The 21448-nt window shown below is 45.8% G+C and overlaps 1 long non-coding RNA gene across 3 annotated transcripts; it reads right to left on the reverse strand.

The window, feature by feature from the left end:
- Positions 1–5784: 5784 nt before the first annotated feature.
- On the reverse strand, positions 5785–20629 carry LOC126957378 (uncharacterized). 3 transcript variants are annotated; one of them, XR_007726733.1, is made up of 4 exons: positions 19710–20629; positions 9524–9818; positions 8473–8564; positions 5785–6721 (listed from the first exon to the last, which is right to left on the reverse strand). It is a non-coding gene; the product is annotated as an uncharacterized LOC126957378 (long non-coding RNA). The 3 variants fall into 3 exon arrangements; XR_007726734.1 differs by lacking the exon at positions 19710–20629 and adding an exon at positions 13021–14462; XR_007726732.1 differs by lacking the exon at positions 19710–20629 and adding an exon at positions 12672–14462.
- Between the last annotated feature and the right edge of the window lie 819 nt (positions 20630–21448).

A 21448-nucleotide genomic window follows, 5' to 3' on the forward strand; every position in this document is an offset into this window, starting at 1 on the left:
ATTAGATTAGAATGATTCTATTCATACTCTGTATTTCCATCTTTTGGTTTGGAAGTTACGTACTTTTTCTCTTAGTGGCCTAGGAATTAAAAGGTGGATTCTTATCAAAACCCAATGTTAATTGATACTTTTATCTTCATCCTAGACAATGCAAGGTTCTTAGAATACTTCAACTTAATTTACCTTCCATCCTATATGCTGTTGTTTTGGTTAATTTTAATTATAGATAGATAAATAGATATTAAAATGTTATGATTGTTTTCTATACCAAATGTTTATTTTAGATTTATCTACATTTTTACTATTTTAATTACTTTCATTTTCTTTCTTTTTTTTTTTTTCTTTGGATAGAGAGTCTTGCTTTGTCACTCAGGCTAGAGTGCAGTGGCAAAATCTCGGACATTGCTCACTGCAGTGTTCACCTCCCAGATTCAAGCAATTCTCCTGCCTCAACCTCCCCAGTAGTTGGCACGGTAGGCACACACCACCACACCCGGCGAATTGTTATATTTTTAGTAGAGACGGGATTTCACTGTGTTGGCCAGGCTGGTCTCGAACTCCTTACCTCAGGTGATCCACCCGCCTTGGCCTCCCAAAGTGCTGGAATTACAGGCATGAGCCACCTTGCCCAACTTTTTCATTTCCTTTCATTCTTCTCCACCTCTGCAATTTTTTATTTGGGGACATTTTCCTTCTCTCTAAAAAAACTTTGTTTAGAACACTGTCCTGGTAGAGGTAAAACTTCACAATTTTTATTTACCTAAAAATAGCTTCATTCTTAAAAGAGATTTTTTGTAGGAATGGAATTCTAGGTTAGACCTCATGTTCTTTTGTTGCATTGGATGCTTAAGCCACTAAACTGTGATTTCCACTCTGGCTGTTCATTTGCCAGTTTAATGTATTCTTTTTAAAATAGCTTCTTTTAAGATTTTTTTAATCTTCAGTTTATTCCAGTTTCACTGTGTTTTATTTTGGTGTGGATTTTTTAAAAGTAATCTTTTTTTTTTTTTTTTTTTTTTTTTTTTTTGTATTCTCTGGGCTTTTAAATGTGTGTATTTGTCTTTCATGAGTTTTGATAAATTCTCAGCCATTGTGTCCTCAGATATTAGCTCTGTACCATTCTTTTTTTCATTTTTTTCTAGGACTCCAAATAAAGCCTTCTCACTGTGTCTCCTGTGCCTCTTTTTCATCCTTTTGTCCCCTACTCCTTTACCCAGGCTTCATTCTGGATCTAATTTACCTTCCAGTTCACTAAGTTTCTCTTTAGCTATGTAATCTGGCTTGACTATACCCACTGAGTGCTCAATTTAAGTTTTTCTGTTTCTCAGTTATAGACTTTTCATTTGCTTCCTTTTTTCTGAAGATGGAGTATTGCCATGTCACCCAGGTTGGAGTACAGTGGTGAAATCTTGGCTCACAGCAACCTCTGCCTCCTGGGTTAAAGCAATTATCATGCCTCCCATGTAGCTGGGATTACAGGTGTGCACCACCACGCCTGGCTAATTTTTGTATTTTTAGTAGAGAGGGGTTATGCCATGTTGGCCAGGCTGGTCTCAAGCACCTGACCTCAAGTCATCTGCTCACCCCAGCTTCCCAAAGCTCTAGATTACAGGCATAAGCCACGGCACTGAACCTTCTTCCTTTTTCATAGTATGCCAGATTCTCAAATGTAACTTTTATTTTCCTTGAACATAGTAACATTGTTAGTTTAAAAGCTGTGTCTGATAGCATCTGTGGCAGTGCTTTCTCTGATGTTGACCCTGAGTGTGTCACCTATTCTCTGCATTAGATTTCTTCCATCTGAATACTTGAGTGGTTTCTGATTTTCAGGTTAGAATCTGACTGATACACTGCTGTCTGCATGCTCTTAACCTGGGCCTTAGAATTTTCTACAGAATCCTTTCACAGCCCACAGCCCCTCTTTGTATTTTGTTAACTTTCAATAAAAGGGAACTTGGTTCAAGAACTATAGAAGTTGTTGTCTAAACCCAAGATTCTAAAGTGAATCCAAACTGGGAAAGAAGAAAATCCTCCCCTCAAGTTCCTGGCCTTAGTAAAGAGTGTGTGTGTGTGTGTGTGTGTGTGTGTGTGTGTGTGTGTGTGTGTGTGTGTGTGTGTGTGTGTGTGTGTGTGTGTGTGTGTGTATGGCACACTGCCATGCTTTCCATTTTATTTCAGTTGGTCTCATCTGGCAAGTTCATTTCCTTCCACAAAACAATATCTAGGATGTGTGTGTGTGTGTGTGTGTGTGTGTATGGCACACTGCCATGCTTTCCATTTTATTTCAGTTGGTCTCATCTGGCAAGTTCATTTCCTTCCACAAAACAATATCTAGGATACAAGACAAGAGGTTAGCTATTTGCTAATAGTTAACACATTTTGGGGTCATTTCAATTCAGTATTTTTGATTTTTCATTCAGAAGTCATTTGAATAACTAAGAAGTTATTTATTAGACCCTGTCCTCAGAATATACCATTGAAACAAAAACCAAAAAACCCTCAGTGAGCACAAATCATGGAGTTCCAGGTTCCAGCTTCTTTTTCAGGATGCTTTTTTCCTCTAAAAGCAAAGATTGACTCGAGCATGTAACAACAGAAATACTGTGATAGCAATACTATACTAACATTTTTATTATTCCTGTGATCTTAACACCTTCCTCCCCCACCCCAACACACACACACAAATTGTTTTAGCTACTTTTTTTTTTTTTTTGAAGCGGATTCTTGCTCTGTCGCCCAGGCTGGAGTGCAGTGGCACGATCTTGGCTCACTGCAACCTCCGCCTCCTGGGTTCAAGCGATTCTCCTGCCTCAGCCTCCTGAGTAGCTGGGATTACAGGAGCCCGCCACCACGCCCGGCTAATTTTTGTATTTTTAGTAGAGATGGGGTTTCACCGTGTTGGCCAGGCTGTTATAGAACTCCTGACCTTATGATCCACCCACCTGGGCCTCCCAAAGTGCTGAGATTACAGGCATGAGCCACCGTGCCCGGCCATTTTAGCTACTTCTATGGGAAGAGTTACATTTCCCAATTCCATTCTCATATCTACCCACACCTAGAATCCTGCAAGTTATCTAGTTTATCTTGTCTGGAAACCGGCTGATTGACATCCAGTGGGGCTTTGAGGGGCATCTTCAAAGCCTTCCCAATCCCCAGCTCCTCAACTCCCTCTGAAGCTGACTGCCCCTTTTCATAGCCAGTGCATTTAGGAGAAGCCAGGGATCTGCCCCTGAACACACTAGGCGTTGGCTAAGACCACTGTCCACTGTGTCTAAACAGTCAGGCACACGGGACAGTGGACAAACACCATGGCTAGAACATCTTCACAGAACATGCCCTTGATGACCCAGTGACCTTGTGGCACTTACTGTGGAGGCCTCCACCTGGAGACCCTCGGCTCACCTCTCTTGCCTTCCTGACATTCTTTAGGCAGTCCCACAGCTGTAGTATTTTAGGTGGGCTGGGGCTGGTGCAAAGGGACCACAAGCATATACCCATTGTAAGGTTAGTTCTTCATTAATTAACCAGGGATTCAAAATCTTATCAGAAGGAAAATGGTGACTGGGGCAGAGAAAAAACAAATTCACTGTGAAGCTGTCCTTGGTGCTGGGAGTTCTTAAGGGAGGTAGGAGCCAACCAGGTCTGGAACATTTGTTTCTTGTCAGTACACAACCATTTTACTTTTTATTTATTGTAACTTTTATTTTAGGTTCAGGAGTACATGTGCAGGTTTGTTACATAGGTAAACTGTGCATCACAGGGGTTTGGTGTTGACTGTTTCATCACCCAGGTAATAAGCACAGTACCCAATAGGTATTTTTTCTGATTCTCTTCCTTCTCCTGCCCTCCACCCTCAAGCAGGCCCCAGTGTCTGTTGTTCCCCTCTTTGTGTCCATGTGTTCTCATTGTTTAGCTCCCACTTGTAAGTGAGAACATGCAGTATTTGGTTTTCTGTTGCTGCATTAGTTCTGTTAGGATAATGGCCTCCAGCTCCACTCATGTTTCTACAAAGGATGTGATATCCTTTTGTTATGGCTGCATAGTATTCCATGAACACAACCATTTTAAACTAAAGGATTAGGTGACTATTATGAAAGAAACTAAGTAATTTGTGCCTTCACACTTTAAGGAATTCATACAAACAGGCTGTCATGGTTCCTGAACCAGCACAGTATCACCAGGGCAGCATGTGAGAGGAAGTTGAGGCAGTACCTTGGCACTGTTTTTAGCCACTGCTCTATACCAGGCCTTTACATGAGTGCTTTTGCTTCTAAACATATGCTTTTGATTTTTAACAAAAGGAAGCTTACTATATATACATGATATTGGCACATTTGCGTTTAGACAGTAGCTCACCTTTCTGTAAAAGTCAACATCTTTCTGCATTCTTTCTAAGGGTTTCCTAGTAAACTCATTGTATAGTTATATCATACTTTACTTAACCCCCTAATGATAAATGTTTTAGTGGTTTTCAGTTTTTGTTAGTATCAACAGTGTTGCAATAAAATACATTTTTCTATCCTGTATGTTATTCTACAAATACATTTCTAAAGGCAAAATTGCTGAGTTAAGATTTGCTTTTAAATTTTTGCTAGATATTGGAAAATTGCTCTCCAAAAATATTGTAACAATTTATACTTTTGACAATAGTGTATGAAACTTTGTTTCTCCACACCTTCACAAACACTAGGTATTATCAACATTTTTCACCTTTTACCAACTGATGGTTGACAAATGCTGCTTTTTAAAAAATTGTATTTTGAAACAATCTAACCTTGCCAAAGTAGTATAAAAGTTTTTTCTTCCTGAACCATTTGAGAATAAGCCGCTGATATGATGCCCCATCACCTCAGAATACTTTTGAAGGTGTATTTCCTACAAGAACCTTCTGCATCATCAGCATACAACCATGAAAATTAGGGAATCAACATCAATGCATTACTACTACCTAATGCTCAGACCCCATCCAAGTTTCTTTCATTGTCCTAATGTCCTTTAGAGCAAAGATTTCAGTTTAGAATTGTGCATTGTTAGTGTTTGCGTCTTTTTAGTCTCCTTCAATCTAGAATAGTGCCTCAGCCCTTCCTCAGCTTTCATGACTTTTCAAAATTACAGGCCCTACTCACCTCGCTTGGCAGTGACACCCTCACTCCCTGCATGGTCCCCTCTTCACCTTGCTTGGGCACTGAGACCTATGCCAGGCCATGCCCCACCACCACATGGGCCTCCTTGACTCTGTCCTCACCCTGCTTGGGCTCTAACACCTAGCTTCGGGACTCTGAAGCTCTGTCCCCTCACAACAGAATCCCATCTTGTTTGTTTTTGTGTAATGGGAGCTGAATTGTTAAGGAAGGGAAGAGAATTCTTTTTTTTACCTCTTAGTAGAAATTTAAGATTTTCTATACATAGGTCCAGTTAAGTTTATTCCTAGCTTCAATAAATGTTTAAAGGAGAGTAAATATTCTTCACAACTTTACATCAAGTTCATTGGCAAATGTAAGGTTTTTTTCTTGAGGGAAGCTTTAACAGAGCCCAGGAACAGGACCTTGTGCTTGAAGGTGCATCAGCTGAAACAGGAAGTTCAGGAGGGTGGAGGCTCAGGGGGGTGGAGGTTCAGGAGGGTGGAGACTCGGGGTGGAGGCTCAGGAGGGTGGAGGCTCAGGGGGGTGGAGGTTCAGGAGGGTAGAGGTTCAGGGGGGTGGAGGTTCAGGGGGTGGAGGCTCAGGAGGGTGGAGGCTCAGGGGTGGAGGTTCAGGAGGGTAGAGGCTCAGGAGGGTGGAGGTTCAGGGGGGTGGAGGTTCAGGGGGTAGAGGCTCAGGGGGATGGAGGTTCAGGGGGGTGGAGACTCAGGGGGGTGGAGGCTCAGAGGGTGGTAGAGGTTCAGGAGGGTGGAGGCTCAGGAGGGTGGAGGCTCAGGGGTGGAGGTTCAGGAGGGTGGAGGCTCAGAGGAGAGTGGCCGTCCCTACTCATGAGCACCATCCCAAACATCCCTTCGAGAGAAGCCAGACATTTGACAGAAACTGAAAAACAGACTGTTGGAATTATGCTGCTTCTTGAAGGCCTGGATGCAGATTTTCAATTATGGAGTCTTCTCCCCAAGGCAAATTCATCCCAGAAGAGTCTTGTGGGGAAAATTCCAGTAAGTTGAACACTTAATTATCATAAATTTCAATGGGGGAGATTGTTATGCATTCCAGAGCCTCTGAATTAACATACCTGTATGCTAAAATCCTTCACATCCCAATAGATGGCCTGAGTTAATCTCTGCTAAAAGTTAACTCAGTGATTAGGAGCTTCCCTTCAACGGTTAGCCTAAAAAACAGCTGTTTGCTACCTGACAGCTTTCCCCACCCCTCACTGCCAACACCTGTCATTCAGCTTCCTACGCAGTGTGAGGTACCACACTCTTCAGTTTGTGCTCACAGTCAAGCCTTACAGCTCAAAGCTCAGATCAGTAGACCTTTAATCCAAAACAAACCCACAAAACAGGAAATTTGATAGATCAACATAGTGCCAGTGATGATGTCACATGCAGTGAATAAGCCATTGTATGGAAAAGCAGAAAACAAGATGGGGGGAGGACACAGGGAGAGTCACTGCTGTTGGATTCATCTTCAAAGACGGGCCACATGGGGGTCTCGTTTCGTGGCCCTCAGCCACTCACCAATGTTTTGCAAGCTGTTTCATGCTTGTTAAATTAATTCTTCATCCAGTCGATGGCCTGAAATAGAGACTGGGATAAGCCTGAGTTGGCAGAAGCTTCATCTGCTCTGGGAAGCAGGTGGTAGGTGGCAGGGCTATGTCTGTGGACACTGAAGGACCTGGCTCTCAGGTGGCCACACATGTATCTGCAGAAAAATGTAGGTTTTATAGCTATTCAGATTCATTTCTGGAGATTCTCATTTGATAGCACAGGAATGTTATGCAATGTTAATAAGTATAGCTTTTTTATCAACTTGAATAAAATGTATTCTTACAGGAAATTAATTGAATGCTGTGGCAGTCCCTACTCATTGCCTCTGCAAAGAGTAGCCCATAGGTCTGCAGCCCACCTCTGTTGTCACCATCCAGCCCCCGTGGCTCTGGAATGACAACACAGAATGCTTTCCAAGGCAGCGTGGCCCTTACTTCAGTTTACATGTTCATGAAAAAACGGGTTTCGCCATGTAGGCTGCTTTGTGGCTTGACCTCTGATGTGGGTTCACTTGTGCCCCCTAAAAATATATGTTCAAGTCCTAACCCCCAGTACATACGAATGTGACCTCATTTGGAAATTGCATCTTTACAAAGGTAATCAAATTAAGGTCACACTGGATTTGAGGGGCCCTGAATGCAAAGACTTGTCCTTATGCAGAGTGAGAGATTTAGAGACACAGGGGTTTACACCGTGTAAAGACTGAGGTAGGGATTGGAGTTGTGTTACTACAAGGAAAAGAATGTCAGGGATTGCTGGGAGCCACCAGAAGCTGCAAGAGGCAAGAAAAGATTTGCCTCTAGAGCCTTCAGAGGGCGACGGCCCTGCTAACAACTTGATTTCAGGCGTCTGTCTGCCAAGTCTGTGAGAAAATAAATTTCTGTTACTTAAGCTTCTCAGTTTGTAGAATGAATAGTCATGGGTCACTTAACAACGTGGATACGTTCTGAGAAATGCATCATTAGGCCATTGTGTGAACATCATAGAGTGCACAAACCTAGTTAGGAGAGCCTGATACACAGCTAGGCTGCCTGGCATGGCCTACTGCTGTGAGGCTGCAAACCAGTACAGCATGTGACTGTGCCCTGAATACTGTAGGCAACTGTAACAATAAGTAGTTGTGTGTCTAAACATAGAAAAGGTACAGTAAAAAATAATGGTGTTATAATTGTATGGACTACTGTCAAAAACGCAGCCCACTGCTGACTGAAATGTTATGTGGTATGTGACTACTTTGTTACGGCTGCCGTAGGAAATTAATACAGGCTGCAAGAGCCAAAGAACCTTAATTTTTTTTTTTTTTTAGAATTTCAAAGTTTCATACTGCACTTGAAATTGGGGTCAGAACATCAATTTGGTAATGAAAGTGTCACATAAATGATCGGCTCAGTTGAAACTGGCTGAGGACAACTGTACAAGAAATTTATTGTCAAAAACATTTATTTTTTCAAATGCTAATAATAAGTATTAACCATTTCGGATGGTTTGCATGTGCTAGGTTTTACTTATGTTAACTCATTTTACCTCACAACAGTTACCTTGATGAGAAATTATTATCCACATTGATATCCAAATATCAATCCACAGAGGAAGAAAATTGCTTAAGACCAAAGTCATAGTTATCAAATGTCAGGGTCAGACCCAGACCCGGGGCGGTCTGCCTGCAGAGCAGTTTTGGCGACCACACTCTGCCACCAAAAGAGCAGGGCAAATCCCATTCTCCATGAAGAAACGCTGTTTGGAGATGCCAGGGATACCATTTATGCTTTAGGTCTTACCTGTGTGTGATGGGGTTGAGAACGAATGTCCTCCATGAAGCAGCTGTAAATATTAACAGCTGTATTAGTAAAGTTTCTCCAGAGAGACAGAACTAACAGGAGAGAAAGAGAGAGATGGATGAGTGGGGATTTATGGGAATTGGCTCATACAATTATGGTGGCTGAGATGCCTCACAATATGCCATCTGCAAGCTGGAGAATCAGAGAAGCTGGTGGCATGGCCCGATCCAAGTTGGAAGGCCTGAGAAACAAGGAAGCACATGGTATAACTAAGTTCAAGGCTAAAGGCTTGCAAGCCCCAGAGGGCCACTGGTGCAAGTGTCAGAGTCCAAAGGCCAAAGAAGCTGGAGTTCTGTGGTACAAGGGCATGAGGAGAAGGATGTCACAGCTCTGAAAGAATTCACCCTTCTTCCCCCTTTGTGTTCCATCTGGGCCCGTAGGTGATTGGATAGTACGTGCCTACATTGAGGGTTGATCTTCCCGACTCTGTCCACTGAGTAGGCATTCTCAAGTCTTTATCCTTGAACTTACTTCCACCATGTGCTTCCTTATTTCTCAGGCCTGCCAACTTAGACCATGCTACCAATTCTTTCTTAGAGTTCTCAAGGCTGGCAAGTCCAAGATCAAGGTGCAGGCAGATCTGGTGTCTTAGGAGAGCCCACCTGCTTCTGGTTTGCAGATGGCAGTCTGTGTGTGGTAGTCTCACATGGCAGAGAGAGAGCGCAAGCTTTTGTGTGTGTTTTTGTAATGCCACTGCCATGACCTGAATGTTTCCTCTGAAATTCACCCATACAATAGTCTCCTCCAAAAACATGGTCCTTCCCAGAAAGAGTGCTTCCCCAGCCATCTAGGCATCCCTCAATCCTGTCAAGTTGACACCTAAAACTATCACCGGGACACTCTACAAGTAACTGGTAAACCCACCAGAAGATCAGGGTCCAGATGCAGAAAGCAGGTGCTGATGAGTTTTAAAATATCTTGGGGTCTCTTAGTGGGCTGCTAAAACAAATTACCATAGACTGGGCGGCTTAAACACACATTTCTTTCTTACTGTTCTGAAGGCTGGCAAGTCCACGATCAAGGTGCAGGAGCATTTGGTGTCTGCTGAGGGTCCACCTGCTTTCTGGTTTGCTGATGCCAGTCTTCTTGTGGTATACGCACATGGCAGAGGGCAAGCTCTTGTGTGTCTTTGTATAAGGCCACTGCGATGGTCTGAATGTGTCTCCCAAGATTCACGTGTTAGAAACTTGATCCCCACCAGCTACATGGAGGCGGAGGTGGGAGGATTGCTTGAGCCCAGGAGTTTGAGGCTGCAGTGATCTATGATCCTGCCACTATACTCCAGCCTAGGCAACAGAACAAGGCACCATCAATCAGTCAGTCAGTCAATACATAAATAAGTCCATCCATCAACCCCCAATGCAACAGCTGTGAGAGAACAAATATCTGTTCTTTATAAATTACCCAGTCTCAGGTATTCTGTTACAGCAGCACAAAATGGACTAAGACAGCCACTAATCCCACTCAAGAGGGCTCTACTATCATGGCCTAATTATCTCCCAAAGTTCCCACTTCCTATTACCATCACAATGGGGTTAGAATCTCAACATAGAAACTTTGGGGGCACACAAGCATTCAGTCCATAACATGGAGCGTCTTAGCTTGGGTTGCTATAACAGATACCATGCCAGCCGGGTGCAGTGGCTCATGCCTGTAATCCCAGTACTTTGGGAAACCTAGGCAGGTGGATCACAAGGTCAGGAGTTCAAAACCAGCTTGACCAACATGGTGAAACCCCGTCTCTACTAAAAATACAAAGCGAGGTGTGCTGGTGGGCACCTGTAATCGCAGCTACTCAGGAGGCTGAGGCCGGAGAATCGCTTGAACCCGGGAGGCAGAGGTTGCAGTGAGCCAAGATCGCGCCACTGCACTCTGGCCTGGGCAACAGAGCGAGACTCTATCTCAAGAAAAAAAAAAAAAAAACACCATGTCATAGAGCTGTGGAGAAATTTATTTCTCAGTTCTGGGGGTTAGAAGTCTGAGACTGTGGTGCCAGCATGGTCAGGTTATGGTGAGGGTCCTCTTAGAAGGTACAGATGGCTGCCTTCTTACTGTATCCTCACATGGCAGAAAATCAGCAAGCTAACTCTTTTTTTTTTTTTTTTTTTTTTTTTTTTTTTTGAGACGGAGTCTCACTCTGTCGCCCAGACTGGAGTGCAGTAGCATGATCTGGGCTCACTGAAAGCTCCGCCTCCCGGGTTCACACCATTCTCCTGCCTCAGCCTCCCAAGTAGCTGGGACTACAGGCACCCACTGTGACGCCCGGTTAATTTTTTGTATTTTCAGTGGAGACGGGTTTCACCATGTTAGCCAGGATGGTCTCGATCTGATCTCATGATCTGCCTGCCTCAGCCTCCCAAAGTGCTGGGATTACAGGCGTGAGCCATCTCTGTTCTCTTAGGCAGTCATTCCATTCATGAGGGCTCCACTCTCATGACCTAATTACCTCCCAAAGGCCCCACCTCTAAATACTATCACACCGGGAAATAGATTTCAACATTAATTTTGGGGTGACAGTCCATTCGTAACATGGAATGAACCATGAGACTGCTGACCAGAACATGGAAAGTGCAGCCTTGTAAACAGCCCCTTTGGAGCCTGGCTGATTGCCAGACACAACAACCAAACCCTCACCTTAACCCCCACCCCCAGCCACACTGGAACCTGTACTGAGAGGCCACCCTTTCCCTGCAGGACCAGCTCCTAGAACAGCGGTTCTCAAACTTAAGCAAGTGTCAGAATCACCTGAAGGGCTTGTTAAAACACAGGCTGCTGGGCCCCACAGTTTATGATCCAGTAAGTCTGGGTGGCTGATAATTTGCATGGTTACAAGTTCCTGGGTGATGCAGATAACATTTTGAGAACTGCTGTTTCAGAAGTTCTCCACATTAAAGTCTGCCAGTCCTGACTGGTACCTAAGGGGTCATGAGGTAGTCAGTGCACAAGATAGAAAGTGAAAACACTGTCTTCAAATTTAAAACAAGACTTCCTAACACCAATAGGTAGCTTTTGATAAAGGAATTATCAAGCATGACTGTATTCATTTCTTATTGCTGCTGTAACAGATTACTACAATTTGGTGGCTTAAGACAATGTAAATTTATTATCCTAGAGTTTTGGAAATCAGAAATGGAAGCCCAGGTGCAGTGGCTCATGCCTGTAATCTCAGAACTTTGGGAGTCCAAGGCAGGAGGATTGCCTGGGGACAGGAGTTTCAGACCAGCCTGGGCAACATAGTGAAACCCCATCTCTACAAAAAATCCAAAAATTAGCCGGGCATGGTGGTGCACGCCTGTAGTCCCAGCTACCTGGGAGGCTGAGGTGGAAGGATCACTTGAGCCCAGGAAGGTTGAGGCTACAGTGAGCCATGATTATGCCACTGCACTCCAGCCTGGGTGACAGAACAAGACTGTCTCAAAGAAAAAAATAAACTAGAAATGAATCTCACTGGGCTGAAATCAAGGAACCAGCAAGAGTTACGTTTTTTGTTTTTTGCTTTGAGATGAGGTTTTGCTCTGTCACCCAGGCTGGAGTGCAATGGTGTGGTCTCAGCTCACTGCAACCTCTGCCTCCCAGGTTCAGGCGATTCTCCTGCCTCAGCCTCCTGAGTAGCTGGGATTACAGGCGTCCGCCACCACGCCCGGCTAATTTTTGTATTTTTAGTTGAGACAGGGTTTCACCGCATTGGCCAGGCTGGTCTCGAACTCCTGACCTCAGGTGATCTGTCCACCTCAGCCTCCCAAAGTGCTGGGATTACAGGCGTGAGCCACCACACCTGGCCTAGGAGTTGTGTTTTTATGGAGGTTCTAGAAGCAAACCCCTTGTCTTTTCTACAGACTGCCTACATCCCTTGGCTTATCCTCCCACCCGCATCTTCAAAGCCAGCAGTGGGTGGTCAAGCCTTTCTCATACTGCATCACCCTGAAACTGACTCTCCTGCCTCCTTCGTTTACCTACGAGGACCCTTGTAATTACATTGGGCTCTCTGGGATAATCCAGAATAACATTCCAAGATCCTGAATCTCCATAAAGTTCCGTCTGCCATGTAATACATATTCGCAGGGTCCAGGGAGTAGGACGTAGACATCTTTTGGGGGCCGTTATTCTGTCTACCACAGTGGTGAAGACACACTAACTACCTGCTAGTCTCTGTGTTTCCCTATCTGTGGGCACATAAGTAGACTACACTTTCCAGCCTTCTTTGCAGTTGGGTGAGGTTGTGTGACTGTCTCTCCAAAGGAAGGTGAGCAGAACTATCTGTTACTGCCATGCTAGGTCCATGGGAATGTCCTCTTCATGCTCCTCCATTTTCTTTCCCCTTTCTTAGGACATTAGGGGATGGCAAAGCCTAGGTGCCTATCTTACTTTGTTTTCTGTTGCTTATAACGGAATACCTGAAACTGGACAGTTTATAAATAAAAAGAATTTATTTCTTACAGCTCTAGAGGCTGTCAAGTCCAAGGTCAAGGGGTCCCATCTGCTGAGTACCTTCTTGCTGGTGGGGACTCTCTGCGGTCTCGGGGTGGTATAGGGCATCATATGGTGAGGGGGCTCAGCGTGCTAGCTCAGGTCTCTTCCTCTTCTTAAGAAGCCACCAGTCCCACTCCTGTGATAATCCATTAATCCATTAACGCCTGAATAATGAGTCCATTCATGAGGACAGAGCCCTCGTGACCCAGTGATCGTCTCTTAAAAGCCCATTTCTCAATACTGCCACGTTGGCAATTAAGTTTCAGGATGAGTTTTGGAGGCGACAGACATTCAAACCAAAGCAGTGCCCGAATGACCAAAAAGAAAGGAACCACCCGCTGACCTGAACACTCATCCTGGACTGTCAAGTGAGCAAGAATTAGATTTCAGTAAGGTAGAGGTTATACTGTGGAGCCTTTGCATGTGGGCTCTGCTTCTTACGGTATTTAGTTGATCCTAACTAATATATAAACAAGCATATTTCTTCACAGGCCCTTGACTCCCAATATCCATTTCTCAGAAGACCTAACCTGGTACTGGCCCAAGACTGAGGCCGCCTGAGATGAGCAACCACAATTTCTTCCTCTCCCCTTCAATCACGTATTGACAACAGGTTCAGGGCAGGTACAACACTGAGACCTGCAGATGCCTCCTTCCTTTTACTTTCTTTCTCGCTGCCTTTTGTGATTCAGCACCCATCCTTCAACTCTACGGCCCTCACCGCCTTCGCCAACTTTGTTCTGTAGGGCTCCTTAGCTTCCACTTTCAAACTTGCTGGGCTTGGCCCCGGTGTTGTCAGGCTTCCCTTCACTCTGCGGTGCTATCTCACGGTTCCTCGATTCCTCTGCGTCCTTCACCGTCAAACTTCATGGACCAGTAGCTGACCTTGTGGGCCCCACTTTTCTCCTGCTGCCGCCCTCCCGTCCTCTTTCCTCCATCCACTCAAGTTTCTACTTTGCTTATCTAGCCGGATTTACTGAGCCTCTCCTTGGTGCTGGGGAGAAGGCAAGAGTGAGAGGGTCCGTTTTGCTGCTTCCATCCAGCATAGACCGTCAGGTCCTTGTGAGGTCAGGGAATCCACACTGATGGGGAAGCCCCGGGGAGGGGAGGGAAGAGGAGGGAAGCAAGGAGAGAGGAACCCAGGGAGCAGAGCCTGTCTGGTCCTGGGGTTCTGGGAAAGACAAAGAGGCACAGTTAGAGCCGGCAGCTGAGGGCTGAGGCCGGGTAGGGGTTAGCCCAGCAAAGGACGAAAAGGAAAAGTTGCAGGTGGAGACTCCGGTGGAGAAAGACCGATCTGGAAGGCACCAGCTTGTGCACGTGGCAACTGAGGTCAAGGACGTGCCTGAGAGAGAGGAGGAAAGCGCCCTGGGCACCGGGTAGGGGTTTGGAGGTCGCGAATGGAGAAGAGTTGTTGGGCAGGTCCGGGTACCCGTAGCCAGAACCCCAAGGGCGTGCGCAGTTCGGCGTCGCTGCCCCCGGCGGCCCCGCCCCCTGGCGTCGCTGCCCCCGGGCGGCCCCGCCCCCTGGATAACCGGCCCCTGGATGCCCCGCCCCCATGGATGCCCCGCCCCCTGGCGGCCCAGCCAGAAAGCCCGCGCGCGGCGCTGCGAGGTGCGTCCGGGAAGCCGCGCCCCCTGCGGGGCACCTGTGCGCTGCTCCGAGAGCCGCCCGGGCTGTGACGAACAGGCCCGTTCTAATTTACAGAAACACCACGGACCGAGGCAGGAGCATCGCTTGAACCCGGGAGGCCGCGGTCGCAGCGAGCCGAGATGGCGCCGTTGCACTTCAGCCTGGGCAGAAAGAGCGAAACCCCGTCTCAGAAAAACAAAAAAAACACAGGACTGACACCGGGAAGCTGGGTGACGGCGCCCACGGCTCCTCTTCTCCCGGCCCCGTGTCCAGAAGATTTCTCCCCGAGCCGCCCTGGCTCCCGCAAGCGGAGGAGAGGGCGGGACGTGCCGGGGCTGCGAGCTCAGAGGCCCTGGGTGGGATCTGCTCTCCCGCCATCCCGAGGGCCGAGCTGACCTGAGGCCTCCACGCAGAGATCCCCGAGGTGGAAGTGGGAGCGGGCTGTGGGAACCGCAGAAGAACGCGGGGCGCAGAACGACCTCGTCCACCCGCGATAAGAGGCTTCCGCAGCAGCACCGTTTCCACAGCCCAGAGCCGTGTTTCTAGGGTGACGGCAGCCCCAGTAAGTTCCTGCCCCGGAAAGCTCAAGGCTGTCAAAAGAACTGTTTGCTCCAGCGGGCACATGAAGGCGAGGGTAGGAGGCTGCCCGTGACGCCCGTCAGCAAACCCAGGCCGCCTAATCACGTGACCCGCCCTCGTCTCCTTTTGTGGAGAAGGAGCCTCTTCCCTATGGCAGGCTACTTAAGGGCCCAGCCGCCTCTACACACTTCCCTGTGGCAAGCCACTGAAGGACCCTCTTCCCTATGGCAGGCCATTTGAGGCCCCGCTACCGCTACACAAATGGAAGTTGAGTTCAGTTCATGCTGGACCCTCTTCCCTATGGCAAGCTACTTAAAGGCCCAGCTACCTCTACACACTTCCCTGTGGCAAACCACTGAAGGAGACCTGCTGTTACTGCTTTAGCTGCTGTTCTGCTTAATCTCAGACAGCTGGAAGGTGGTGTTCCGCCCTCACCCAGCCACCCAAGTAAATTGGAATGATGACTGACTGAGACCCCAATGGTGGTGGCTTCGACAAGATGGAAGTCTGAAATGGAGGCCCAGGGCTGCCTCGATGGCCCTGTAGTCATCAGGAAAGGGGCTCCTATTATCTTGTTACCCACTCCCCTCTTGTGCCCCTTCCTTCCGGTGGTCCAAGAAGGCTGCCCCAGATCCCGCCATCTGGCCTGCATTCAATCAGCAGAAGCTTCCTGGAGGAGCAGGAGGAGGCACTGTGCTTGCATCACATACCAGTGGCCAGAACTTGGCTTCAGGGAAGCTCAGGAAATAGGATCCGGGAAGCCATGAGACCTCCCCAAACTGCAATAACAGAGTCAACAAGATAATGGCTTAAAGATGGAGAGAACAGTTGATAGGTCACACAAGTTGTTCCACGATAATTCTTGTGTCAGAAGGGGAGGCTGAATACCAGGACCCTCTTCCAGCCCCTCCACTCTTGAGTACATTTCAGAGGGCTCTGGCAGGGTGAGGGGGTCTTGGCAGTGTCACAGAGAGTAAAGATCTAGCACACCCATTGTGGAGACATTTCATGGGGACAACCCAGTGACTTGACTTGAAGCAAAATGGGATTTTCCAACCTTGAGATTCTTATTTTCTGTGGTATGTGTGTGGAAGAAGTACAAAGGTGGGGGTTGGGAGGAACAGCAAATGAGCTGTGTGTATGAGGAGCTGGGGCCTGGCTCCTAACGATATCACCCACCCCCTCCCCAGGCTTTCCTTGGGGCAGAAACACTGGCCAGGGCTTTCAGTGTCAGCAACAAGATATAGAGGTATAACCAGTGCTTTTGGCTAAGTCACATCACTGATGAGCTTCTCTTTCCACCTTGGTAAACCAATCTTCTGTAAAATGGTCTTCAGAGTTTCTTTTTTAAAGCAGAGGAACTTATTTTTCAGATAAAAATTTAGATAGAACTATCAGGGGAACCTGATGGCCAGATATCGGGGAACCCACCCCCAATATTTCAATGTAGGTTCTTTTTATTTTCCATAAGTGTCGGCCAGCTGAGAAATAAAGAGTACAGAGAGAGGAATTTTACAGCTGGACCACCAGGGGTGACATCACATATCGGTAGGACCGTGATGCCCACCTGAACCTTAAAACCAGCAGGTTTTTATTAAGGATTTCAAGAGGGGAGTGGATGTATGAATAGGGAGTAGGTCACAAAGATCACATGCTTCAAAGGGCAAAAGGCAGAACAAAGATCACATGCTTCTGAGGAAACAGGACAAAGGGCAAAAAGCAGAACTCCTGATGAGGGTCTATGTTCAGCAGTTCACATATTGTCTTGATAAACATCTTAACAGAAAACAGGGTACGAGAGCAGAGAACCGGTCTGACCACAAATTTACCAGGGCAGAGTTTCCCAACCCTAGTAAGCATAAGGGTACTGCAGGAGACCAGGGCATATCTCAGTCCTTAACTGCATAGGACAGACATTTCCAGAGTGGCCATTTATAGACCTCCCCCCAGGAATGAATTCCTTTCCCAGAGTATTAATATCAATATTCCTTGCTAGGAAAAGAATTTAGTGATATCTTTCCTACTTGCACATGCGTTTATAGGCTGTCTGCAAGAAGAAAAACATGACTCTTTTTGCCTGACCCTGCAGGCAGACAGACCTTATGCTTGTCTTCCCTTGTTCCCTAAAAATCGCTGTTACTCTGTTGTTTTTCAAGGTGCACTGATTTCATATTGTTCAAACACACACATTTTACAATTTGTACAGGTAACACAATTATCGTAGTGGTCGTGAGGTGACACACATCCTCAGCTTACAAAGATAACAAGATTAAGAGATTAAAGACAAGAATAAGAAATTATGAAAGTATTATTTAGGAACTGATAAATGTCCATATTAAAATGAAATCTTCACAGTTTATGTTCCTCTGCCACGGCTCCAGCTGGTCCCTCCATTCGGGGCCTGACTTCCCGCAACATAGAACCATCAAATAGATGAAGGTGGAGCTTCTCACATAGAGCCTGGAGGATTGGGGTGTTGCTCACTGGGCCTTACAGACTCTCCCAAGTGATCTGAGTCACCTCCAAAGAGCTAGGTATCAACTCCAAAACATGCTGTGTCCCATTCTTCCATTTAGTAATCAAAGCCTTACCACCAGAGGTTTGGCAGGGCATGGGCCCAGCTTCCTTTCAAGGCTCTGGCCAATGGGATGTGAGCAGAAGTGATGGGGCAACTTTCAGGTGATGACTTTGAAAAGAAAGCTTAGTCCTTGCTTTGCTGTCACCCGAAAGAGAAACAGAGGCCTGGTCTTGTTGAAGCCAGTGTGTTTGGTGTCTTTTTGTATAGCGGCTTAGCCAGTTGCCTAAGAAGACCAAAGCTCAAAGGAACACACTTTGAGCTTCTCCACAGTTTGAGAACCTCTACATTACCTACACCAAGCCTTCCCCAGCACTCAATTTATGGAAGACCATTTCTCTTCTCATGACACATGTCCTCATGTTGCTTTGGCCTGTTTTAAAGCTTTCTCAACTCCATCTCGATAAAGAAATATGCAGCTTTGTTGGATGAGAGGATCTAAAAAGTTGGTTCTTCCAATCAGTCATAAATATAGACACTAATTTATAAACCGATATAGGAACACACAGCAAATTAGTAGAAAATCCGATTCCTGTCTGCTTTTCTCCTTGCATTGTTTCCTACCAATGCTCACTATTTCTTTATCCTTTCCACTCTTCCTCACTCCTCCTTCCCTTTAATTTTTCTCTGTTGTGCCTAAATAAGCTGTCCATGCATGGCACTCCATGGGCTCTGATAACAGACTCAACAAGACAATGACTTAAAGACAGAGTGACCAGCTGATCAGTCACACAAGTTGTTCCAGTGTCACTATTTTCACAGGTGTCTCAGTTTGGATGATAAATTATATGGACACTCTACTTAAAGAACAAAGACCTTTATGTCTGTCTTGCTTCAAAGTCCAAGGTGAGCATGCCTGCCTGGCAGCTCTGCCTCAATTTCTTTTAAATCATTGCTTTGCCATACTTCAGCACATTGCTGTCATCTGTATGGTTGAAGCTGGACTGCTGCCATGTTGAGTCACCAGTGACTTTTTGATTCTTTAATTCCCAGTTTGACTGGCATTCCTCTCCGTGTGTGTATTTAGTTCTATGCAGTTTTATCACATGTGTAGGCTTGTGTAACCACCGCCACAGCCAAGATACAGAACAGTCAAGTTTGTTTTTGTTCACTGTCATCTCTCCAAAACCTAGTGCCTGGCACAAAGACACTCAGTACATACTTGTTGAATGGGGGAATGAATGAATGAATGAATGGTGTGCTAGTTTGAGTTTTAAGATGCCATAGCTGAGATGCAAAACCCAAGCAGTATAGGTGAGGTACACATGGCAGTCTAGAGGTGGGATCAGCAGGATAGCTGTGCCATCTCTGTCTGGGCCAGGCAGCTGCTGCAGTCGTACCATGTCCCCAGCAGATGGACAGGGAAAGGCAGGGCCGGGAGTTGTACCCCTCACTTCCCCTCATGTCCTATAGGCCAGAACTTAGGTGCAAGTACACACCAAGCTGCATAGGAGTCTGGGGTACATGGTATCACTTGCCTGCAATTCTTCCTTCCCTCTTTTCTCTTAGTAATGTTCACCAAAGTGGAGAATACTTTTCTACAGCTCATGCAGGGCTTTGGCCAATGGAATGTGGTCAGAAGCGAGTTTGTTAGTTCTGAGTTGAGGCCTTACAAGGCCCCTTGTGTCTCTGCTCATCCACTGGCCCTGTTGCCACCCCAGGTGGTCACTGGTCCAGAGGATGAGAGACAAGTAAAGCAGCCCTGACTCAGCTCATAGCTTGAAGCAGAGCTGCCTCCACCGGCCTGCAAGAAAAATAAATGACTTTTTTGATAAGCCACTGAGATTTTGAGGTTGCCTACCATGAGCTCAGCGTTAACTGCATTAGTTCTACTAGTAAGGATGGGAAGAATGAACACTTGTGGACTTCGAGCATTCTGCAGTATGAGAGGGGCCCCTCCCGGGTGGAGCAGGGAAGACCTTACCTGCAGGGGCTCCGTAGGAGTCCAGAGCAAAGCCCGAGCGGCTTAGTTACCAGGGACACGCTGGAGATGGCAGCTTTCCTGGGACTCTCACGGGCAGACGGACTGGAGATCTGCTGAACTGCGGCCAGCTGGAAACACCTCCGTCTGGAGACATCTAGGGGGTAAAGGGAAGTTCGGGGTGGGAAGAACGATGATGGAAAGCTGTGTCCAAACAAATAAAACTGTCGCATTAACAAGTGGAAGAAGAGTTTTCCCAGTGAGTCGAGAACTGGTGCTAATAATAGAAGCCTCAGATAACTGTGCTTTTTGCCATATTAAATAGTTCATTTGTGGCTGTCTGTTGCCAGTACAGTTGTAGAGAATGATGCTGCTCCAATTTGGATCAATACAGTATTTGGAATGCATGGAAAAGATCACTGATGCCTTTACTTGATGCCTTACCTCTGAAGGATTATCTCTCCACAGCATTGGCCCTCGGTTTTGTGCTGAATGCAGCTGTTGAAGGAAGCAGCTCTCTGTATTGCTTGCTGATTATCCTGCCAACAGGAATTTGGGTGTGCAGAAATGACATCAAATTCTTTGCACTGGGAAACTGCTAGCAACAAACAAGAGGTTAAAAAGCTTTTGAAAGCACAGCAATTTGGGTGTGAATATCCATTTTGAGATGGATGAATTAGTTCCTGATAAACTATTGGCTGCTTATTTGAAACTGGTTGAGGAAAAGAAAACATGGCTTTAAAAAGTTCTTCAAATACATATGTATCCTAAATTTTATCGGTTTTTACTGATATTTATCTGTCTACTTTCTATTATGAAAATTTTCAACACTTAAAAGTGTCAAAAGAAACCACAAATGCTTTTCATCTAGATTCAATGGTTGTTAATGTTTTACCGTATTTGGTTTTTCTCCTCTCTCTGTCTCCCCACAAACACATGATACACACCATTTTTGAAAATAAGTTGTCAGTATGACATCATGATTCCTAAGTGCTTCAATATGAATCTCCTAAGAATAAAGAAAATCTCCTGTATAACCACAATACCACCATCATACCTAGGAAATTTAACAATGATTCTACTATCACAACTAATATCCAAGTCATTTTACTATTTTTGAAATTGTCCCTTAAAGATTTTTATGCAGTTTCCCCTGAGATCTAATCAAGGCTTGTGGATTCCATCTGGAGGCTAATCTGGAAAATCTCCCCACCTTCTGTTTGGTTTTGATTTACGACATTGACTTGAGGAATTTGGACCAGCTGTCTTAAAGAAGGTGACACATCCCTGGTTCTGATGGTGTCCTTTATCTTTTACCTTTAAGCACTTATAATGGAAGTTAGGTTTTAGGTTTGAATAAACTCTTTTCTTTTCTCTCTCTTTCTTTCTCTCTTTCTTTCTCTTTCTTTCTTTCTCTCTTTCTTCTTTCTTTTTGGCTATGAAGAATATTTTATAGGTATTCCATGAAGAGGTCCTCACATTGGGTTTTTGCACTACCAGTGATGCTCAGGGGGATGACCTGGTTGAGAAATTATTATATGTCCATGAAAAAGTACCTTTGCCTGGGAACATCAACTGAGGCAAGGTTTATATGCTATTATTGCTTTGCAGGGTGGGGGTGGAATGCTAAGAAAGAAAGAGGGGAAAAATGAATTGCAGGGGAAAATACAAGATGGTCCACTGCTGAATTGGCCGCCACTTGATAAACAGCACAGCTGACTGCTTGGCTGTGTGAGACACCT

Source organism: Macaca thibetana, chromosome 6, assembly GCF_024542745.1.
Source record: "Macaca thibetana thibetana isolate TM-01 chromosome 6, ASM2454274v1, whole genome shotgun sequence".
NCBI classification, from domain to species: Eukaryota; Metazoa; Chordata; class Mammalia; order Primates; family Cercopithecidae; genus Macaca; species Macaca thibetana.